Genomic DNA, 12,248 nt, shown 5'->3' on the forward strand with positions numbered 1-12,248 from the left:
AAGTACTTAGTTCTAACTTGAGAAGGAAACATATAATTGCTTTAGATTGACTTGGGGCTCCAGCTGTTCCGTATCCTACTTACTGAGCTGACGGATGTTAAAAGCCACAGTAAAATACCTTTGATGGAGAGATCCGTGCTATTTGGACAGGTCTCCAGGATCATGTGGGAGACATTCCAGGTTGGTTCGATCATTTAATTGGTTTAGCTTGGAGTCACTCAGCCTCAGCATGGTTGATCTTTGGGACTGGATAGCTCTCTGCTCTGCAGCTGTCCTGGGGCCTTGTTGATTGTTGAGTAGCATCCTTCGTAGACTCGTGACAACCAATAATGCCTGTAGACACTGCCACATGTCCCCTCAGGGGACAACATTGCCCATGGTGAGAACTGCTGCTTTACTGGGTTATTCCCCGGGGATTTGGAGACTGGGACAATCCTCATAGCAGATATTCTTTGTGGCTACTCAACTTATTACAATCTTCCTGGGAATAACATGTATTTAACAAAAGTACCCTGTGTACCTATTATAGTTGAGGTTCTGTGTTACCTGCTGAGGATGTAGAAGCGAAATAGCATAGCCCAGGACACAGGGTGCTTTAAGCTTTTACACTACTGTGCCATCAGCAAGTCAGATGAAAGGTCTGTTTCTTTGTTTTTCTCTGCTTGGCAGAAAAATGCACTTGTGTTCTTGCTTCTTTTGCTCATGAGCCCCCTCAAAGCCCAGTCCCCCTTTGGAAGACTGTGGATCTCGAGAACTTCCTTTGGTTTTTATGAATGGGTCTCATTTCCCCAAAATGGACCATGTGTTCTGATCTTACAGCATCTCTGTTACAAGGTCTTACAGACTTTAGTTGGACTCATAATGTACCACTATCTCTAGGAGTCTTCCTAGAAAGATTTTTTGGTAAGCAGTACTATACTTATTTCAAAATTCACATTCTCCACCGTGCTTTATTAATTCTGTTATCTCATTACTACTTCTTAAAAGTTGAGTTGCTTTCCCATATTACTTGGGACAGAGGTCTCTTATAGGCCCAAGAAAGGCATTCCAGCAGGCCTGTCGACAGCTTGAATTTTTATGGGCAAAATGTCACTAAGTACAGTTACAAATGTTAAAATGGCATTAGAATCAAACATAAATTTCTCAGTTAGGCTACCCACTTCATTATTAGAGTCAATACAATATATGAAAATAATAGCCCTTTTATAGTCCTCTTCAACTTAATGAGTATCATTTACTTGACACTTGATTCCATTTCGTTATTTATGGAATTTCTAAATGGGCCCATTTATAATTGTACCTTTTTAAATAAAAATTCTAAAATACTGGAAGATGACAGAATAATAGGATCCTGAACTGACCTCTTCCCCTGGACACACTGAGGCTACCACTACAGATAATGCAACCGACTGTGAAAATTCCATAAAGACTAGCAGAACAGATCTTCTGCAGGTAAAGACTGAAGAAAAAGCCACATGGAGAAGGGGCAAAGATGCGGTTGAGAACCCAGTCCCCTGCATGGCAACCCACAGGATGGAGGGACATCACAGGCACAGAGACCCTACCTAAGGAGTAAGGCCATCAAACCCCACATTGGGCATCCCATGTTACTGAGGACCCATACCACAGAGATGAGTCTCCATATGTTCTGAATTCATATTGGTAGGAGCTTTCTCCAGGACTGGAAGTGCTGGTGGACACCATTTTCTTGCCCTCCTTCAGCCTGGCTGGCAGCACTTTGCAGGAAACAATTTTGGTCCTCTCCACCTACCTTGCTGGCTCTGGTCATCCAACTGCACCTAGTGAGCATCCCCCTGAAGCAACTACTGCCCCCCGGGAGGGGCCAGCCCCACCTACTCGTGGGCCTAGAGCGGTCAAAGCCCAGGCACAACATGAGGACACATGCTGCCCACAGGGGACCTCTCTAGGACCTGGTTCTGGTGACCAGAGTGGACTGTGCTACTGGACCCCACAGGACACTTTCTACCTAAGACCAATAGTACTTCCAACACCAAGAGACACAGCTAATCTATCTAATACATTGTAACAAGCAAAAAGAGTCAAACAAAATGAGGAGGCAGAGGAATATGTTCAAGAATAAAAAAAGGCAAAACCTAAGAAAGACGGCTGAACCAACAAAATGGGGACAAGTAATCTACCCAATAAAGAGTTCAAAGTAATGGATCTAAATTAGGATGAACTCAGAACTTTAACAGAGACCGAAAATATAAAGAACCAATCAGAACTGAAGAAGACAGTAACAAGAGAAAAACACACTAGAGGGAATCAACAACAGATCAAAGAGTGCACTAAACAGATGAACAACAGGGTAACTCATATTATAGGGGTCCCAGAAGCAACAGAGAGAATGGGGGCAGAATACTTACCAAAGAAAGAAGAACTGAAAACTTCTCTAACCCGGGAGAAAGAAACAAATATACAGGTCCAAGAAGTACAGAGAGACCCAAACAAGAGGAACCGAAAGAGGCCAATACCATGACACATATTAAAATGGCAAAAAATGCAGATGAAAAGAGAATCTTAAAAGTAGCAAGAGAGGGGCACCTGGGTGGCTCAGTTGGTTATGTGTCTAACACTGGAGATCAGCTCAGGTCATAATAACAGGGTTGTGAGATAGAGCCCCATGTTGGCCTCCAAGGTCAGTGTAGAGCCTCCTTAAGATTCTCCCTCTCTTGAGACACCTGGGTGGCTCAGTTGGTTAAACCGCTGCCTTCAGCTTGGGGTCATGATCCCAGCGTCCTGGGATCGAGTCCCACATGGGGCTCTTTGCCCGGCAGGGAGCCTGCTTCTCCCTCTGCCTGCTACTCTGCCTGCCTGTGCTCGCTCGCTCTCTGACAAATAAATAAAATCTTACAACAAACAAACAAAAAAGATTCTCACTCTCCCCCTGCTCTCCCCAACTCCCACTCATGCTGGCTCTCTCAATAAATTATGTAAGTAAGTAAGTAGCAAGAAAAAAGCAACTAGTTAGGTACAAGCGAAACCCCATAAAGCTATTAGCTGAGTTTTCAGCAGAGTTTGCAGGCAAGAAGGGAGGGGCGTGAGATATTCAAACTGCTGAAAGGAAAAAAACCTATACCAACAATATTCTACCCCGATAGTTCATCATTCAGAATTGAAAGAGACATCAAGGAGTTCATTACCACTAAACTGTCCTTATAAGAAACGTTAATTGGACTTCTTTAGCTCAGAAAGAAAGGTCTTAACTAGAAGAAAATCTTGAAAGGAAAAAGTTCACTGGTAAAAGCAAATATATAGTAACGGTAGTAGATGAGTCACTTACAAAGCTAGTATGAAGGGTCACAGACAAAAGTAGTAAAGTCCATTACATCTACAGAAATTAGTTAAGGGATACGCAAAATAAAAATATATAAAATATGTTATACATATAAAATACGAGTGACAGAGTAGAAATATAATGCTTTTATTTATTTATTTATTTATTTGGAGATAGAGGAGGAGAAAGAGAATCTCAAGCAGGTTCTATACCCAGCACAGAGCCTGAGGCAGTGCTCAATCTCACAAACCTGAGATCCTGACCTGAGCTGAAATCAGGAGTCGGATGCTTAACAGACTGAGCCATCCAGGTGCCCCTAGAAAGGCAGTGCTTTTAGTATGCTTTTGAACTTAAGCGACCATCAACGTACTATAAACTGTTATACACACTGGAATTATATATGCACCTAATTGTAACCACAAGTCAAAGACCTGCAGTAGGTGCACACAAAATAAAAAGAATCCTCACATAAAGCGATGAAAAGCTATCAAATCAGAAGAGAGCAAGAAAAGAAGAACAGAACTCCAGAAGCAATAGGGAAGCATCAAAATGGCAATACGTACACGCCTGTTGACAATTTAAGTGTAAATGGACTAAGTGACCCAACCAAAAGACACAGGATGACTGAATGGATAGAAAAATAGGACCCAGCTATATGGTCCCTACAAGAGACTTGCTTTCGACATAGAGACACATACAGACTGAAAGTGCAGGGATGGAAAAAGGCATTCCATGCAAATGAAAGGCTAAAAATCTGGGGTAGCAATACTTAGCATCTGACAGAATAGACTTTAAACCAAGAGACAAAGAAGGGAATTACATACTGGTAAGGGGAATAGTCCAACAAAAGGATATAATTCTGGATATCTATATATCCAGTATGTGAAGACCTAAATACATAAGCAAATATTAATAGACATAAGGGAGAAGTTGACAGTAACACAATAATGGTAGGGGACTTTAATACCCCCACTTGCAACAATGGATAGATTATCCAGACAGAATCAACCAGGAAAGAGTGGCTTTGAACACACATTAGACCAGGTAGACCTAACAGATATATAAAGCATATTCCATCCCCAAACAGCAGAATACTCGTTATTTTCATGTGCACTTGGGACACACTCCAGGAAAGATCACATATAAGGCCAAAGAACAAGTCTCAATAAGTTTAAGAAGATTGAACTCATATCAAGTATCATTTCCAAACATAATGCTCTGAAACGAGGAAACAATTACAAGAAAATACTGGAAAAAACAAACCACAGAGGCTATACAACATGCTACCAAATAACCAATGGGTCTAGAAAGAAATCTAAGAAGAAATTAAAAAAAAAAAAAAGACCTATAGACAAATGAAAATGAAAACACAACTGTCCAGAATCTTCAAGATGCACTGGAAGCAGTTTTTAGAGGGAAATTTATAGCAGGGCAGGCCTACCTCAAGAAGTAAGAAAAATCCCAAATAATCTAACCTTACATTTAAAGAAACTAAAACAAAACAAAAACAAATAATGCCCAAAGTTAGTAGAGGGAAAGAGATACTAAAAATCAGAGACGAAAAAGCAGTGGAAAGGACCAATGACACTAAGAGCTGGTTCACTGAAAAGATAAGGGAAATTGATAAATCCTTAACCAGAGTCCTCAAGCAAAAAAAGAAAAGGACTCAGATATATAAATCAGAAATGAAAGAGGAGAAGTAACAACTGACATGCCAAAAATACAAAGGATTATGAGAGACTACTGCAAAAAAATATACACCAACAAATTGGACCACATAGAAGAAATGGATAAATTCCTAGAAACCTACAGTCTTCCAAGACTGAATCAGAAAGTAGGAACCGTGAACACATCAACTACTAGTAATAATACTGAACCCATAATAATATAAACTCCCAACAAATGTCTAAGAGCAAATAGCGGCTTCATGGGTGAACTCTACCAAACATTAAAAGAAGAGTTAACACTTACCCTTCTCATACTATTCCAAAAAGAAGAGGAAGGAATGCTCCCAGATTCATTCTGGGAGGTCAGCACCACCCTGATTCCAAAACCAAATGAAGACACTACAAAAAAATAGAAGACTACAGACCAATATTTCTGATGAACATTGGTATCAAAATCCTCAGCAAAATATGAGAAAACCACATTCAACAATACATTAAAAGGATCATCCACCAATAAAATAAAAAGGTCATCTGTTACTGAGTGGGAGAAGATATTTACAAGTGATGCACTAATAGGGGGTTAATAATTCAAAATATATAAGGAACTAATATAACTCAATACCAAAAAATCCAAATAATCCAATTAAAAACTGGTTAGAGGGCCTGAACAGAAATTCTCCACAGAAGACACACAGATGGCCAACAGGCACATGAAAAGATGCTCAGCGTCACTCACCATCAGGAAATATGAAATCCATATGGCTAGTATCAAAAAGACAAGATATAACAAGTGTTGAAGAAGATGTAAAAGTAAGGGAACACTCATGGACTGTTGGTGGGAATGCAAACTGGTACAGCCACTATGGAAAATGACACAGGGGTGCCTAAAAAAAAAAAATAAGTAAAACAATAAGCTATACAATCCAGTTCTTTCACGTCTGAGTATTGAAAATGAAAACACTAATTAGAAAAGACATATGTGCTCTGAAAAACAACCTGAGGGTTTTGAAGGGGCGGGGGGGGGGTGTGGGAGATTGGGGGAACCAGGTGGTGGGTATTAGGGAGGGCACAGATTGCATGGAGCACTGGGTGTGGTGAAAAAACAATGAATACTGTTACGCTGAAAATAAATTAAAAAAAAAAAGAAAAGACATATGTACCCCTATATTTATTGCATTTTTTAAAATAGCTAAACTATGGAAGCCATGTAAGTTTCAATCAACATATGAATGGATACAGAAGATATGAAACATACATACACAGTGTAACATTACTTAGCTATAACAAAGACTGAAATGGTTGCAGTTTGCAATAACACAGATGGAGCTAGAGAGTATCATGCTAAGTGAAATGAGTCAGACAAACACAAGGTACCGTATGATTTCCTTCATAGGTGGAAGTTAAGAAACAAATGAAAAAACAGAGTTAAAAAGAGACACAGACCCCAAAACAAACAAACAAAAAACAAAACAAAACGAGGCTTTTAAATACCCAGAACCGACTGAGAGTTGCCAGAGGAGAGTAGGGTTTGGAGATGGGCAAGGTAGTTGAAGGGGATTAAGAGGTACAAACTTCCAGTTACAAAATGAGTAAGTCAAGTACAGCATCGGGAACACAGACAATATCCTTGTGACACCTTTGCACAGTGACACGAAGACGGTAAGGGCACGAATGCCGAGCATTTGGTAACACAACCGTCGAGTCACCACATTGTCCACACCCAACTAACAGAACACGGTATGTCAACTACAATTTAAAAAAAGAGTTCAAATATCTGAAAGATCAGGAATGACTTCTGGGACATAACCAAGAGTAAACAAGGACCTAACAGCCATGCAGAGCCAAGAGGAAGGTTCAAGATCCAAGTTCAAGGGTGCCATTTATGGCTAGAGAAAGCTGCAGCTATCCCCCAAAAACACTGCACAGAAGAAATCTTTTTTCCTGATGGTCACCAAGAATGATTACAGACATTCTGAAATTGGAATAGGCTTATCAAAAAAGCATCAGTCTGGGCGCCTTGGTGGCTCAGTGGGTTAAAGCCTCTGCCTTCGGCTCAGGTCATGATCCCAGGGTCCTGGGATCGAGCCCCACAGGGGGCTCTCTGCTCAGCAGGGAGCCCGCTTCCTCCTCTCTCTGCCTGCTTCTCTGCCTACTTGTGATCTCGGTCTGTCAAATGAATAAATAAAAAATCTTTAAAAAAAAAAAAAAAGCATCAGTCTGAATGTCAAACAATTGATTATTCCTTCCGGGAAGAAATGTAACTTTCCAAGCCTCCCATTGTGTCTCTTAACTGCATTGAACAATCTCCCTGAACAATTATTTTCCGTGCCCAAGTTTCCAGAGGAACAACTGCGTGTAGAAACTGTTTCTCTGTTACACAACCTTAGCCACGTAAAATACTATGTTTCAAAGTGGAACACACCATCCATGGCTCAGTGTATATCGGGGGAGATCGTCCCACGTAATTCTAAAAATTTACACGCCACTCTGTAATTCCAACATGGCGGAGGAGGTCCATGGGCGCAGAATAATCTATGACTTCAAAATGAAAGCCTAATAGCGATAACTCGTCCCGGGGCTTAGGAAGACAGGAAGTGCCATTTTTTTAGATTTGTTGTTTATCACCTGACAGAGGCAGCAGGTTTACCACACTCTCTCTTTCTGGAAATGTTACTGCTCTTCATTCACGTCTGAACCAAGAAGAGATCCTGGGGTTTGGCCCTCTGCATACTTCCATTTTGGAAGGAAACTTGAAAACAAGCAATTCTGGGAGCCCAGACGTAGTTTTTTAAAAGTAACTAGATGTACCACAGAAGATAATTATACATATTAATGTCCACTGTGGGTGTTTCCAATCCTGTTAAGAATTCTCAATAAGATCCATAATAAGAACACCATTATGCAGTTATGTAATTTGGTTTCCTACGTGCCTCTTAGCAAGTGAACAGAAATTCTGGAGGATTCAATCCATGGAGATTTCACTTTGGGCTTCGTGACATCAGCCCAGGGGGTGAAAACATGGGATGAATGGATCACTTGGCCTTACCCTGCTCCAAAGCCCCAGCATTCAACCATCCCCACATACCTGCTCCCAAGGGGAACTGGGCAGTACGTGGTGTGGTGTTCAGGCTTAGAAGTCTCGTCTGTGTTTGTCCCGGGCATCCCAGAGGCATCGCCCACAGCATACAAGGCAACATTTTACCATAGTTAGGACACTGAGAGGCAGGGATCTCGATCTTGCTTCTTCTGGCAAAGGTTATGCTCCTTCCTCTTAAATTCACGAAGAGGGGGAAGCATTGCCCTGAATTAAGTCTCTGAAGGGAGGGGCAAGACGAAAAAGGACATAAAAAAGGAGATTTCTTAAGAATCATAATAGTCCCAAGCAAAGGAGAACTAGAAACAAAGCACCCTTTAAGACAGTGCTCTAACAACATGTCTCTATCTAGGTTTGAGCAAAGCAGAGTTTCAGCTCAAAGTCTATCAGCTTTAAGGGCTTTGGTGGTTTTAGTACATATTGTTACACTTCGAAATATTATTCACCTTGCTACCTGTGGCTTTAATTTTTTTTTAATTATTACCGTAAGTCAGCAATAGAACATTTCATATTCTGAACCTTGAGAGACTGGGGACCCTGAGAAACAATCTGGGGGTTTCAAAGGGGAGGAGGGTGGGGGGAGGGGAGTAACAGGGCGATGGTATGTAGGAGGGTAGGAGGGCACATGCTGTGATGAGCGCTGGGTGTTATCCTTAACTAATGAATTACTGAACACTGCAGAAACAAAAACAAAAACCAAAACCACATTTCCTATCCTTTCTACCTGTGAAGGTGGTTTTAAGGCATCTGGGTAAGTACTATTACCTTCAATAGTATTATTGCTTTTAGGTCCTCTGTTTTCTCAAAATACCTGATTATTAATATGCCTGGCAACATGTTTCTGATTAAAGATTTTAACTGGAATTGAGCCTGAGTCAGGCAGAGCCAATGTTCATGTTTTCCTTTTTTTTCTGTCCTTATCTTTTGATGTACAGGAAAGAAGTTCTATTTCACAGTGGTGTTGGCCCATAAATTGGCACTAGAGTTATGCCAGCTACTGATGGGGCCACATTGATGATCCCCCATAGCTACTATCATGGTTTCTAACATGGGATAGATACTTAATAAATGTGTTGAATTAGTAAATGGAAATTAGGGAAGACATGGTTAGATCTCAGGTCTCTTCTCGAACCTCTATACCCTTCTTATCCAAAGGGTCCTTTGGTTGGTAAGTATGTATCTGTGGTTCATGATTAGAAACTTTTATGATGCCAAGTATATACTACGCTATCAGATATTTGTACTAGAGAGACACAAAGATGGGTGCCAAGACCCCTGCCCTCTGAGAGTCTGTAAATGCCTCCAAAGGGCAGGAGGGAATGCTAGGGTTACAATGGGAGATGACTGTATGTCAGGGTTCTTGACTTCATTAACAAAAGAAACTTGTGCTGTAAATCACCTTCCCTTTCATCTAAACCATCCCGAATGCTTAGACCTTCTTCCCTTCTCCAGTGGGCTAGCACTGGCCGGTAACAATTCCCCATTGCTCAAACCTGTGGAACACTGAGGTACTTAATAACCAGTCTTCTCACCGTCCCCCTTCCCTTTCAGCCCTAAGGGGCCGGAAAAACCTACTTATCCCAGACACATGCGATCACTAGGCAGAGGGTGCATGGTTCTACTCCTGGATGTTCATCTTGTGGCTGCCATCTTGAAAAGTACCAATTAAATGGGATGCCTTCGGAGTTTTATTCTTGTGTTCCAAAACCTATTTGGGAGTTAGAAAGGGGAATGTTTCAGCATTAATGCATCTGTCTCACAGTTTTTCAGAGCAGCTCTATAGAGTTTCATTTTCAGATGAGGAATCATTTTCATTCTCAGCCTGTCAACCACAATGAGCGTCTCGTGCACACAAATCCTGCCGCAGACTTTGGTGGGTGTCAGCCCACCCCAGTGATCACAGAAATTGAGGTTCCCTACTCCCGTCAGCTATTCCCCCGTCATCCCAAAGAGAACAACAACAACAAAAAATCATTTAAAATACCTCGAGGGCAAGCAGTGCATCGCCTTTGTAAAGATTTAAGAACTGGAGGAATTTGGCATTTGCTGTTCATGGATGGGAACCCAAAGCAAAATCCGTTGTTAACATTCTCCTGCAAACATTCCTATGTTCAACCGCTGTGTCACTGTCCCATCTGTTTTTACCAAGTTTTCCGGTTTCCTCCTCTGCGTCTTGAACTGATAAAATCAAGGAGGGGGCGTCCACCAGGTTTCCTTACCATCTTCCAGGCAGCTAAAGCCGTTCTGACAGCTGAGACCACCATTCACTGGTCCTTCTGTTTCCCGGTGGGGAAGGGCCTATTCCGGCCCCAGTTGGTGACGGCCAGTAACTTCCTACCCCTTTCCCAAGGTCCTCAACCCTTGGCCACTTATGCAGGCTCCTTACGGCTGAAATGGACATAAGGGCCAGATAGAAGATTCTTCCCAAAGGCGACTCCTACCCCTGTAAAGAAGAGAAATCTGTTTCTGTAAGAACGAAGAGCCCAGAATTGACCTAGAACACCTTTCAACTTCACCGTGGATGGCGGTCATGTTTCTTGGACGTACTGCTGGAGCTCAGCACCCAGTATTTCGATCCTGTTTCCGCTGATTTTAGAATGAAGGCACAGAGTCTGAGGACAGTCCAGAGGATGAGCGTCACCAACCCAAGCTGCTGCTAAAAGCAGTTCTAAGAAACAAGTCATTCTCTTAACGTGGGTTCTCGAAATACAGTTTCACTCAGAAAGAAACCTTTACGGCAGCCTGACCGAGATTCACCGCAAGCTACCAAACCTGGGGCTTTCTCGGCTAAAAATGGAACACAACAAAACAAAACACATAGATCCCTGTGATCGTAGTTGTAATGTGATTCTAAGACTCTTCCTCAATGAAGACTAAGTCCTGAGAAGGACTTTAGTAAGAATTTGCTCTACTTTTCTCATGTAGGGAAGAGAAAACTGAAGTCGTGGGAGGTTTGGCTAGTCTCCTTGATCTGACTTAGTTAGTCCAAAGAACTTAGAACCGTTTCTCAAGTCCAGTTCTCTGTCCTGTCTTCCCCACCACTTTGACTTTCTCACAAAGTCGTCTTCCTCTACCTGGTGCCCCTAGAAACATCTTTTATCCATCACTCAGAAGAATTCTATGGCTCAACTTTGCGGGGGGGGGGAGTATTAGTTTCAGAAGTAGAATTTAGTGATCGATCAGTTGCATAGAGCACCCAGTGTTCATTACATGAAGTTCCCTCCTTAATGCCCATCCCCCAGTGACCCCATCCCTTCAGCCCCCTCTCCTCCAGCAACCCGCCGTCTATTTCCTAGAGTTAAGAGTCTCTCCCACTTTGCCTCATGGATCAACTTCTTAGAGTAAGTCATTAATAATTAGCCTAAGTGAAAGCTTTGGGTCTTCATAACCTGCACTGTGAGCAAGGGAGAGATCAAACTTGGCCTTGGCTGAGCCTTTATCAGGTTCCAGGAATTGTTGAAGATGCTACTCAAGAAAGCAAGGGCTTGAATATTACTACAAAGTATTCATAGCTTCCATCAGCTACACTAGGTCTTGGCAGTGTTACTGAAACACTTACATCCTTTACAAGGGTATGTCTTATAAGGATATGTCTCATCCTATATATCTCGTCTTATAAGGATATGTCTCATGCATTTGAAATGCAGCATCCTTAAATTAACCAACTCAAATCACAGCAACATAGGCTCTCGGTCAGTCCATTCAAATGTGCTAACAGGCGTACAGTTTGCTAAGTCGCCCCAGGAGGGCAGAAGAATAGGACCGCTTGGACAGGGAGCCACCGAAACATGTCCTTCCTGTCGTTTTGCAGTCAAAAATACCAAACAAGCTTTCAAGAGACAAGATTCACCTTGGCCTTCTAGCATTTTGCCTTCCTCCAGGGAAAGGAAGAACATGGGGATAACAATGACAAGACAGGGTGCGGAAATCAGCACCTTCCCCCGCCCACACTGTGTTGCCAGACAGGTCACAGGCACCTCTTGATGTCTTTAAAAAAAAAAAAAACAAACTAGTTGAATAAAAAGGTTCCTGAGGGGTAGACTTTAGTCCAGAAAGAGATCAGTACTTCCCTAATATTCCATTTTAAAAGTGGTTCCCAGACACATACTTTTTAACAGGCACAGATTCAAGATACATCTTTTCTTTTTGTGAGAAACAGTTATTCAACAGAGCTAGAACTTACCATGAT

The 12,248-nt window shown here is 41.9% G+C and overlaps 1 protein-coding gene across 2 annotated transcripts in view; it reads left to right on the forward strand.

The window, feature by feature from the left end:
- The window catches only part of KCNN2 (potassium calcium-activated channel subfamily N member 2), a 150,339-nt gene that overhangs the window by 128,288 nt on the left and 9,803 nt on the right, over positions 1–12,248 (forward strand). The window lies entirely within an intron of this gene.

The sequence above is a fragment of the Martes martes genome, assembly GCF_963455335.1.
Source record: "Martes martes genome assembly, chromosome: 5".
NCBI classification, from domain to species: domain Eukaryota; kingdom Metazoa; phylum Chordata; class Mammalia; order Carnivora; family Mustelidae; genus Martes; species Martes martes.